The sequence below is a fragment of the Callithrix jacchus genome, chromosome 12 (genome assembly GCF_049354715.1).
Source record: "Callithrix jacchus isolate 240 chromosome 12, calJac240_pri, whole genome shotgun sequence".
In the NCBI taxonomy this organism is placed as follows: Eukaryota; Metazoa; Chordata; class Mammalia; order Primates; family Cebidae; genus Callithrix; species Callithrix jacchus.
In genome coordinates, this window is record NC_133513.1 from 110419936 (window position 1) to 110432103 (window position 12168).

A 12168-nucleotide genomic window follows, 5' to 3' on the forward strand; every position below is an offset into this window, starting at 1 on the left:
CTTAATGAAGAATGGATCATTTTAGAAAGCTTCCCACCTCTTTTACCAACTGACCCTATAATTAGACAAAGCATTCATTTCCTTTTTACTTCTGGCTCCCCAAAGCAAGACCCAGTGGTCAGGGGCTATCAGGAAACAGGTGTTTTAAGGAGTCCCTAAAATAAAAAAAGGCATATCCCACCCACACCTGCCTTGACTAAGGTATGGGCAGGGTATAGGGAAACCAAAAGGGCTGGTGCAGTATCCTGGAGCTGGGATCTCCGTGCAGGGCTCTTACCACCTTAGTCCTTAAGGGGCAGACAGGAGAGAATTACCGAATCTCTCTGGGAGGAGATGGTCAAGCGGACTGTGGCATTGACAGGAGCTGGGGTCTTCAGCTGAGGTGTGCAGCCAGCCTGAGATAACCCTGTGAAAAAAGAGACAGAGGAAAGAATACTCCACCTTCACTCACCAGCTTTCTTCTAGTTTGTCAGAGACCCCACTGACCAGACTCAGCCCAGAGCCAGAGGGGGCACAGCTGATTACTGTGGGGCAGACAGGTCAGTCTTGTGGGGTAGTGAGCAGCATGGAGAGAGGCAAAGGGTGGATCTGGAGAGGCTGAGAGGAGCCACCTGGCACTGGTGCTGCTTTTACATTCTCCCTGCACCCCGCCCGATGCAGTCCTTCTTAAAGCTGCTGCCATGCAAGCATCTTATCATTTTGCTCTGAAGCACCCGTTTGTGGCTGTCATCATTATATACTGCCTGGATCTCTCTTCTGCCAAGCCAGTTTATAAGCACGTAGAGACAGAGATTGTGTCTCTCTTGGATTTGTACTGCCCTGGGGTACATATGTTCCAAGTCTCCTCTGGCTTTCTACATGGAAAACCAACCAAGAAATGAATGAATAAATCCAGTGAATCAGCCACAGGAGTCCCACGGCAGGACAAAAGAGAATTTCCAATTGGGAGAGTTGTGGCAAAGAGAGAGTGCCTTCTTCCTAAGCAGCACAACATATATGCAGAACACACACACGTGTGTGTGTGCACGCGCACACGCACACATCAGCGAGGAGAGGCCAGGTGACGTTGCAGGTAACAACCACCAGATCTCAGCAGTGTTAGACAACAAACGTTTTCTCTTGTTCACATTGCCTGTCTATTGCAGGTCAGCGTGGAGTGCGTGCTCTGCATGCATAGTTAGTTTGCGACCCATGGTGGCTTTGCCTCAACACACACATCCCAAATTACAACAGGAGAAAGAGTATGGAGGGAATTACTCACTGGCCCAATGTGTCCCTTCTGTACACATTTCATAGGCCAAAGTGGGCTTGTGGCCATGCCTAACCTTCACAGTCAGGGAACCAGACTGCTTTCCCGTATACTCAGAAAGCAGAGAACTAGAACTATTTGGTGAACAGTCTCCCAAAGTGGCTGAGATTGGTCTCTACCAGGGAGCCACAGAGGAATGATTAATAATTTTGAATTAAACTGAACAGTAGGTGTCAATAAAAATTAAATGAATAAACAAATCTATGCCTTTTGACATAGTCAGTTCAAATCAGTCAACTCAGCAACAGAAAAAAAAAAAAAATTCAGCAAATCAACTGCCCAGGAATTCTAGAAATCGAATGACTTGTAAGACACAGACTGGTTTATATTACAATACCCCATTTCTGGCTGGTTTCAGCATAGCCTATGTTGTTTGACATGAATTGTGCCTGGGATGTGGATTCTTCATTGGGGGAATTCTTCCCCAATTTGATTATGTTATTGTTTTCCAGATCCTTATGTCCTCAGCTATTCTTTAAGACTTGGACAGATGGATAAAGATCTCACTGATCCTGATGCCCTCTTTGGCTCAGCTCCAAAGAGCACATAGCCACTGCCACACTTGCTTCCCTGCCTTCTGTGGGACATCTCCATGCATGGCACCCTGCACTATCCCCAGGCCTCAGGCTATAAAATGGCCCTATCCTGAGCCCCTCCCAAATCCCCGGGTCTTACAGAAAATAACCTCACCTGAAAAGTAGGAAAGGGTGAAAAAATATTTTCAGATCAGAGCAATCACTTTGTTGAAAAAATTGAAACCAGGTTTTCAGGATTATTTTAAAAAGCAGAAAAGTACGTTCACTCATCTTCAGAAATTGTCCACACCTAAAATCTGTTCAGGTAGTGATGCAGGCTGGCTGCGTTATTATAAGATTGTCTCAGCCACTTGGCTTCCCAAAGAAATTGCCTTGAAAAATCATGAAAAGCCTGGGACTAAAGATGTCAAAGATGGCAATAATTTTTTTTAAAAAAACAAATGACAAAAAAACTACGATATCTCTTCTCTGTTTCCTTCCATTTTTAAGTAATCTTTTGCACACCACGAACCCTGGACTTAGGCAGATGGACATTTACAATGCCAAACCAGGTCTCCTGGGATTACACACTAATTCATGAGCTCTCTAAGGACCTTTGTGTGCCTAGAAGAGAAAGATGAGAATGACCTGTGACTCAAAACGTGCATGATCTCAATGATAGTTACTGTGACAGTAATCTTATGAGCCTACAAAAGTTGGGTGGCTAGCAGGGTCCTTCCCTGTCTTCTGAGGGGGTCTGGGTCAATTCAGCTATGGGACCATCTTAAGGACCTTTTTGAGGTCCTGCCTGCCACCTTCAGTTTTTTCAGCAACTCACATTGTGACATGACCTGCCAGGGAGGGGGTGAAAATGGTCAGCAATGGCAACTTCCACTTTTATAATTCCTTTACCTAATGGTAAAAGTAGGACATGCCCATTCATTGCAGAGAATTTGGAAAATATGAGATAAAAAGAAGAAAATAAAAGGCAACCATATTTCCCCACCCACTGATAATCACCATCAACTTTCTGATGTCCCCCTCTTCCTTCTTAAGCTTCAGTTTTCCATGTCTGGATTTTTAAATAATTTCAACCATGCATTCATCCTTATTTATTGAGTGCATACGATCGTTCTGTTCCCATCATCAATGCTGTAGCAGTAAATAAATAAAGTCCTGCTCTCATGGAGATGAAGTAATATCAGAGACAGTTACTAAAATTCAGAGGGCAGAAAGACCATGGGAGAATCTTCAAACACTTGGAAGTTAAACAGCATACTTCTAAATAATTCATGGGCCAAAGAGAGATTCTCAAAGGGAATTAAAAACACATAGGACTCTGAGGTGCAGCTAAAGCAGTGCTGAGAGGAAAATTTATAACACTAAAATGCTAACATTAGAAGAGGAAACATCTGAAATCAATAATCAAAGTTCCCACTTCATAAAACTAGAAAAATAAGAATAAAATTATACCCAAAGCAAGCAGAAGAAAGGAAATAAAAATAGGAGCAGAAATAAATGAAATTGAAAGTAGGAAAATAATAGAGAAAATCAATAAAACAAAAAGATTGTTCTTCAAAAAAAAAAAAACTCGATAAAATTGATACAGCTCTAGCAAGACTGACAAAAATAAAAAGAGAGAAGATGTATTACCACAATTTCAGAGATGAGACAGAGGATATCACTACAAATCCTGTAGTTGCTAAAAATATGATGAGCAGATGCTTTGAACAACTTTATGCTCATAAATTCAACAACTTAAAAGAAACAAACCAGTTCTCTAAATACTGCAACCTATCAGAACCCAACCCAGATGAAACAAACAATCTGACTAGTTCAAAAGCTATGAAAGAAATGGACTTTGTAATTTAAAAAGCTTCGGAGATGGTTTTCCTGGAGAATTCTTCCAGATAAAAAACATGAATTTTACACCACGTTATCCAGAAACTAGAAGAGAATACTTCCTAATTTATTTTATGAAGCTAATTTAACCCTGATTCCAGAGCCAGATGAAGATTGCACAAGAAAAGAAAATCACAGACTAGTGTCTCTCATGAACTTAGATGCAAAAATCTTCAACAAAATATTAGCAAATCAAATCCAGAGATGAATATACGTACCTTAGGGAGGTAGGAGTGACTTAGAAAAATGGGCTAAGACTTCACATTTGGACAGACTGTTGCAATTACCAGCTTCCCATGTGATAGATACAATAACTCTCCGCACCTCGGTTTACCTGTCTGTAACACAGGGACAACACATATATTTTAGGATTGGTTCATGTATCTAGTAAATGAAGTTATATTATTTTGTCATAGTTCTTTCTTTCTTTTTTTTTTTTTTTTTCTTTTTGATAGAGATGGGGTTTCACCATGTTGGCCAGGCTGGTCTCAAGCCTTCTGAGCTTAAGTGACCCACCTGCCTTGGCTTCTCAAAGGGATTACAGGTGTGAGCCATCACGCCCACCAGGTTTTCTCTTAAGGAGAAACTAAATGTTACAGCTATAGCTGGTATTTTGTTATGGCAGCCCAAGCTGACTAATATAGCTATGGCCCTTAAACATGGCCCACAAGACCCTGTGCCTTGTGGCCTCCCCTCTTTCTGATCACTACCATGACTTCTCCTCCATGGCCCACTCCCTCCAGCACCACAGGCCTCCTTGGTATTCTCAGAATGCGAGGAGCACATTCCTACCCCAAGGCCTTTGCACTCCATCTCCCCAGCCAGTCTCACTCTTCCACCATGGAAATTTCCCTCATTTCCTTCAAGCTTTTGTTCAAAAGTTGCCTCCTCAATGAGGCTGACCCTGAAAACTCTTGACAATTACAACTCACCTTCCCCCATCAAGCACTTCAATCCCCCTTACATGTTCTACTAAAAAAAAAAATCTTCCCATGCATTGATCACTTCCTAACACATGGTATCATGTATTTGTGGAATATTGTCTATTGCCATTACCCTCTGTTAACAGACAACCTATTTCTGTTACCCTCTGGAAAATGATAAGCTCCAGAAGATCAGGTATATGGGTCTCTGTTTTGTTCACTGAATCATTCCAAGTGCCTAGGACTCTGGCTGACGCATATTTCCTGCTCCAGAGATCTCTCTTGGCTGAGTGAATGAACTTCCCCAGCGAGTGAGCCTGTGGCCGAGGAGACCACGTCATACCAGAATTTCCCAGCAGGTGGCAGCCGATGCACGCCAGAGATGGCTGGGTCCCTACACTTTGAACTCAAGGTTCTTTCAATTAAGTTCAAGATAAGAAGTGGGAGACTCACCGCGTTTGGCTTACTCCTGACGCATACTTGCACTGGAGGTTGTGTGGAGGGGATGAGCCCGTGAGTTGATAAAGCCTTTATCTAAAAGGGGAGGCTGTTTACCCACGATTCAGGGGTAAAAAAATGTAAACAGCTGTTGAGAAGAAAGAAGGTCAGAACCCTCCCACTGTGGGGAAAAGGAGCAGAAGAAAGCCCGTGGGCACAGACTGGCATCGCACCTGCAGATGGAAAAGTGACATTGGGGAAAAGGGGAGCCTTTAACACATTGTTGGGGCTGTGGGCGTTTCTTTTTCTTTTTTCTTTTTTTTTTTGACATGGAGTTTCGCTCTTGTTGCCCAGGCTGGAGGGCAGTGGCATGATCTCAGCTCATTGCAGCCTCCGCCTCCTGGGTTCAAGTGATTCTCCTGCTTCAGCCTCCTGAGTAGCTGGGATTACAGGTGCCCACCACCACACCCAGCTAATTTTTTGTATATTTAGTAGAGACAGGGTTTCACCATGTTGGCCAGGCTGGTCTCAAGCTCCTGAACTCAGGTGATCCACTCACCTCAGCCTCCCAAAGTCCTGAGATTACTGGCATGTAATCCACATGCCCTGCCTAGCCTTACTCTTAACACAGCAGAAGATGCTTCGTTATGGAACCTTGAATCTCCCTGTGGGTCCCTGCCAAGCTTCCCTCCTCCTGGGTGCTTCTGTTGTCCGTCTAGCCATGGAATTGAGTTGCAGTGGTAAGAAATTCTTTAAAAGCCAAGTCCAAGGTGAACATGCCTTCCATCAAATTTGGCATTTGAGTGTGTCTGTTTAGGGGGAGGCTCCCAGGCAGAAACTGCTCGAGAATCGGAGTCTATGAGCCCAGAACAATCCACGCCAGCTGATTAACCTAGTAACTACCACAGTGACTACAGGAGTGCTAGCATTTATTGAGTGCTTCCTGTGTACCAGGCAGGTTCTGGATATGTTTACCTGCACTATCTCATTCATTCTCAGTGCAGCTCTCTGAAGTCTACCTTCTTCTCATCCCCAACTCACAGATGACACAAGACAGGTTCTCACTAGCCCAAAGACCCAGTTCAGGGTTCTGGAGGTTACCCTTATCCCTGGATGGGAGGAATCAGCTGAGATGTACCAAGTATCCTAATTGACTTCAGAGAACATCTAGTCCACCCCTCTGTGTTGACAGATGGGGAAGTCGAGGCCCAGAGAGGGGAAGGGACTGGCCAAGTTTACACAGAAGCCTGCCCAGTCCCTGTGCAGGAAGAGCAGCCCAGTGCCTTTAACATTCCCAACCAATGTCGGGAGTTTAAGCACAGGCTTTTATTATTTATTTATTTGTTTATTTAGAGACAGGGTCTCACTCTATTGCCCAGGCTGGAGTGCAGTGGTGTGACCATAGCTCACTGCAGCTTCGAACTCCTGGACTCAAGCAATCTTCCCTCCTCAGCACTCCCCATCCCCAGTAGCTGGAACTACAGGTACATGCACCACCATGCTGTCATGCTATGTTGCCCAGGCTGGTCTCGAACTCCTGAGCCAAAGTGGGATTACAGGTATGAGCCACCATTCACAGGCTTTTGCTTTCCTCAGATTCCACATTTGCTTCAGTCCTTGCTGGTACTGAACACTTTTGCATAAGAGCTTGTGAAAACAACACCACCTCTCTTACTTTAGGAGTTTTATCAACTAGTAGACTGTCCAGCTGGAATCACTGGCCTCTCATGATGTGAATTCTGGCTTCTGTGGCTATTAGCTGGTCACCTTGGTCAAGCCGCTCAACTTTGAGCTGGTTTGTTCATTGGTGAAATGGGGATTACAATATTCATGAAAGGCTAGATTCTAAGCCAATGCTGTCCCATGCAAATGTAATGGTAGCCGCATACGTAATTTTAAATTTTCTAATAGCCGTATATAAAAAAAAGGTAAAGAGTGAACCAAAGCAATCGCCATGATTACTTTTCATGATGTGTTTCATTGAATGCAATAGCTTCCAAATACCATAATTTCAACATCTAGTCAACATCCAGTTGTTAATGGAATACTGTTTCATTTTCATATGAAATCTTCAAGATGGGGTGTGTGTTTTGCACTTACTGTGCATCTCAATTTGAATTGGCCACGTGGCAAGGGGCTGCTGTGTGGGACAGGATGGTTCCAGGCCTCCGTAGCATTTTGAGCACGTGGCTCTGTGCTTGGGGAGGATCTTTGTATCTACACCTTGTCTGTAGATGGCCATCATCTGGAACTCTGATGGAACAGAGATGGCCTTCATCCCGTCCCAGTAAGTCCCCAGTACTCTGATGTCATCAGCAGGGCTCTGGGTTGCCTTTGAAAACCTTCCCTTCCCAGATAGGTTTCCTCCAATGCCATAAACAGGTCTCTCTCATTCTCTGCAAACATTCACGTCCATTTTGTCCTTGATGTGGTAGAAGTGTTCTTAACAACCGCACAGCACACTGAGATACAGAGAGAGAGAGGAACGCAGAGGATGGCGGGGTGACGGGGGAGCTGGAGAGATCGTGTCCTCCCTCGGGGTGGGCTTGGCCTTGTGGCATCCTGGGGCCCAGGACTCTGGTCACTGTGGAATGTTGTCTTTGCTTGCCAGCTCAGAGCCTCACCTCACCGCACCCAGCTCAACTCTGTGGACTCAATGGAAACACCCTAATTACAGGAGTGCCCCACCTCCACAACCACGACTTCTATTTGATAATAAGCAGGTGTCAGGGGTGCAATTGTGCATGGGCTGTGCTCAGAGAAACATGAAAAGACTCAAGCCACGCTTCACCCTCAGGGGCCTGGGCTGGGAGATCGGAGCCAGCATCTACTTGGGTTCTCCTGACTGCAGTGGTCACTGGGGCTTGTGGAGAGGGGCAAATGCAGGTGTGATAGCTCAGACACAGGGTTCTGGGCTCTCCAGCGGGTCTGGGGGTGGCAGAGACCCATCTAACTCACCCCTCACTCCCAGCTCCCAGACAGTTCCTTCCTTTTTATTTTTTCTGGAAGGCAGAGGTTGAAGGCCAGAGCTCTGCATTCAGCCTGCCTGGGTTCACATTCTAGCTCTGCCATGTCCTGTGGCTTCGGTGAGTTACCCAACCTCTCTCTGCATTGGTGACCTCCTCTATGAGTGGGGTGGTAACTTTTTCTCAGGGTTTTCTGAGGAATAAATGAGGCAATAAGCAGGAGACTCAGCATCAGACCAGGCTACTATGATTGTTTTCACAGGGAGAGACCTGGTTCTGAATCTTCGGCTTGTCCAGAATAGAGGCATCTTGTTTTCCCCAATTAATTAATTTTATAGGTAAAAAATACAACATGAATAAAATCTATGCTGATAGAGAACAATCTCTGAGATGTATTGTGAAGTGAAAAAAGCAAAGTGCAGAATAGCATATGACAGAAGCCAACATGGAACACAGATACGTGGCCTGTGTTTGGGATGGCACAAAAATCACTGGTAATGAGTGATTGGGGAGGGAGCCAGGGACAGTGGTGAGAGAGAGGCTTACTTTTCATTCTCTAGCCCCTTGTAATATTCCCATTTTACCAGGAGTATGTATTCCTGCTTTTTTTTTTTTTCATTTTGAATATGAATTAATTTTTTCAATTAAAAATAAATGGATTCGGCATAGCTGTTTCAAGATGAAGCTGAACATCTCCTTCCCAGCCACTGGCTGCCAGAAACTCATTGAAGTGGACGATGAACGCAAACTTCGTACTTTTTATGAGAAGCGTATGGCGACAGAAGTTGCCGCTGATGCTCTAGGTGAAGAATGGAAGGGTTATATGGTCCGAATCAGTGGTGGGAATGACAAACAAGGTTTCCCCATGAAGCAGGTGTCCTGACCCATGGCCGTGTCCGCCTGCTACTGAGTAAGGGGCATTCCTGTTACAGACCAAGGAGAACTGGAGAAAGAAAGAGAAAATCAGTTCGTGGTTGCATTGTGGATGCTAATCTGAGCGTTCTCAACTTGGTCATTGTAAAAAAAGGAGAGAAGGATATTCCTGGACTCACTGATACCACCGTGCCTCGTCGCCTGGGGCCCAAAAGAGCTAGCAGAATCTGCAAACTTTTCAATCTCTCTAAAGAAGATGACGTCCGCCAGTATGTTGTAAGAAAGCCCTTAAACAAAGAAGGTAAGAAACCTAGGACCAAAGCACCCAAGATTCAGCGTCTTGTTACTCCACGTGTCCTGCAGCACAAACGGCGGCGTATTGCTCTGAAGAAGCAGCATACTAAGAAAAACAAGGAAGAGGCCGCAGAATATGCTAAACTTTTGGCCAAGAGAATGAAGGAGGCTAAAGAGAAGCGCCAGGAACAAATTGCGAAGAGACGCAGACTTTCGTCTCTGCGAGCTTCTACTTCTAAGTCTGAATCCAGTCAGAAATAAGATTTTTTGAGTAACAAATAAATAATATCAGACTAAAAAAAAAAAATAAATGGATTCAAATATCCTCCCCTACCCCCATAATGATAAATGGCCATATGCAGAAAACTTCCCAGTTCTGAAGAGAGAGCCTGAAACTGCTGCACCATTTCATTCTGGGTGTCAGAGGACCCAGGGCCCCTGACTGGAAGATGGTTTGCTCTGAAATTCATTCCCATGTATCACCATTTAAGCATCTGTCAGGGTTTAACTGGGGCAAGAGGAAAACACCAAAGGAGCTACTCATGCATGTAACACATATGCACCCAGTAAACAGAGCATTTACCTCTCACACACATATGCACACAGGCACGCATGCACATACACACTTACACAACCTAAGGACTACACATTCACCCCTCAACAGCCAAACCACTTCATATCCACATACTAACAAATGAGCCACTTCTCCTATCCACATCCAACCCCAAAGCCCTTTATACCCACAAACACACACCTGCCACCCCAACAACCAAGCACTCTGCACACCTCAACAACCTTTACACACATGCACCCAATGACCAAAGTAGTTTACACAGACAGCCCAGAAATCAGAAGGGCTTCATGCATCTACCCAATAAGCAAAGCACTTAATACGCACACACACAGAGCTTTACATACGTACACACAAAGAGGCCACACACACACTCACATTCCCCAGCACCTGAAGCCACACATACCCACACATACAGCCACACACACAGACCCAAAAAGCTTTACTCCTTCAACCAAAGTGCATTGGCTGGGTGCAGTGGATCATGCCTGTAATCCCAGAACTTTGGGAGGCCGAGGTGGGCAGATGACTTGAGGTCAGGAGTTCGAGACCAGCCTGGCCAACATGGTGAAACCCCATCTCTACTAAAAATACAAAAAAAAAATTAGCAGGGCATGGAGGCAGGCACCTGTAATCCCAGCTACTCAGGAGGCTGAAGCAGGAGAATCGCTTGAACCTGGGAGGCGGAGGTTGCAGTGAGCTGAGCTGGGTGACATAGTGAAAACTCCATCTCAAAAGAGAGAAGACAACCAAACTGCATCATACACAGTCCCCGACAACCAAATTATTTTACCCCCGTGCACCCTGACAGCCACCGCTCTCCATACAGACCCCCCTTCAAAAGCCCCAAGGTGCTTCAGTTGGTTTGATGCAGCGACAGATACTTGAACACCAAGACATTAGACTGCGACTTTCTTTTCAGATTAATGAGCAGAAAAAGATTGGAGGAGGGAGGGGGTGAGAATGGTGGGAGAGAGCAATTACACCCAAATCTTTTCTCTGTTGATTAGGGATTCCTTCTCTAGCCTGCTTTGGCTCCAGCTAAATCTTTTTCTAATGAGATGTGGCTTATCCAGATCAAGGCGGTGAGAAAAAAGTTGCAATTAACTTTAAGAAAAAGAGTGAGTGAGAAAAGGAAGGAAGAGTGGAGGGGGTGGCTGGGGGCTGGGGATGGGGGCAGGGCCAGGGGCCTGGGCTGGCAGACTGGGAGGAGCCCAGGGGCTGCAGCAGGCTCCCAGCAGGTGGAGGGGTGCCTGCTGGCTGTGGTTCTGGAGTTAAGGGAACAGCCCTGTGATGCCTCTGCCAGCCTGGGTTAGGCCTCGTGGCCACTTCAGGCTCAAATCAAGGTTTGGGGATGGTGAGTGCCCTTGGGTTTGAGCTTTCCCAGCTCTGCACCCCCATCCCTGGCAGTGTCCCCTCTGCCTTCCATTTGCCTACCCTCTGGAGGACATGAGTTCTCCACTATCCATCCAGAACCTCAGGTGGTGTCTGATCAGCACTGACTCTGCACTTGGGACCTGGTGGGTTCAGCCATCCTCTGGACACCAGGAACTGCGGGCTTGGCATGGGCTTTAGCATTGATGGCTGCTGCCAAGGTCCCTTCAACTTGCCTCCCTCTTTCCATCTGGGAGTGGGGTCTTGAGTAATTTTCGTGTGACCCACTTAGAAGGGTGGACAGGGCCTAAGATTGAAGGAGACACTTCATATTGAGATGCTAAAAACACTTCAAGCTCCTAGAACTGACACAGATTGACCTTTCTGTGCTTTTCTCTGAATAAAATCAAGACCCAGCCACAGCCCTCAGTTTCTTCACCTGTTAAGAAAACTAAAGAAATGGGGCAAGGGGTCTCCAGGGTCTCTGCCAATCCTGACACCCCAAGATCCAACAGAAGGCACAGGCGCAGATGCCACGTGTCTTGATTTGAGTACTCACAACTCCCTCCCTGACTCCCAAGCTCTGCTCGCCACATTCACGGGACACTTACACCTTCCTGAAAGTTGTTATCCGTGCAGAGACTGGTTTTTGCCCTATTTGGCAAGAAGTATCCAGCAATGCCCGAAGGCAGCTTTCACAAATCTTGAGGTCTCTAACCTGGTGCTTGTGGTGGGGTCTTGGCTAATAACTCGACATCTGTATGCCAGCCGAGCTGGGGACCCTGAGCCTGGATCAGATGGAGTTAGGATGGGCGGGGTGGACGGGGGGGCAGGAGTGGGCTGCAGCCTCCCTTCTTTCTGGTCACACACAGCCACATGAAGCCAGGTATGCGGAAGGGGTCTGGGCAGACTGTTTAAAGCTGGAGTCCTTTATTTTCCCACCCACAGCTTTCCTTTTCCCATTCTGTGGATCTCCCTGTGCAAATTAAAAGGGATTTTGATG

At 45.9% G+C, this 12168-nt stretch overlaps 1 long non-coding RNA gene and 1 pseudogene across 1 annotated transcript in view; one reads left to right on the top strand and one right to left on the bottom strand.

Moving 5' to 3' along the window:
* Nucleotides 1-12168, bottom strand: part of LOC128929182 (uncharacterized) — a 56574-nt gene that overhangs the window by 6906 nt on the left and 37500 nt on the right. The window contains exons 2-3 of the long non-coding RNA XR_013524423.1: nucleotides 3945-4064; nucleotides 315-406 (exon numbers count right to left, since the gene is read on the bottom strand). This is a non-coding gene — a long non-coding RNA (uncharacterized LOC128929182). The remainder of the gene's footprint in view (nucleotides 1-314; nucleotides 407-3944; nucleotides 4065-12168) is intronic.
* On the top strand, nucleotides 8725-9525 carry LOC100396458 (small ribosomal subunit protein eS6 pseudogene; annotated as a pseudogene).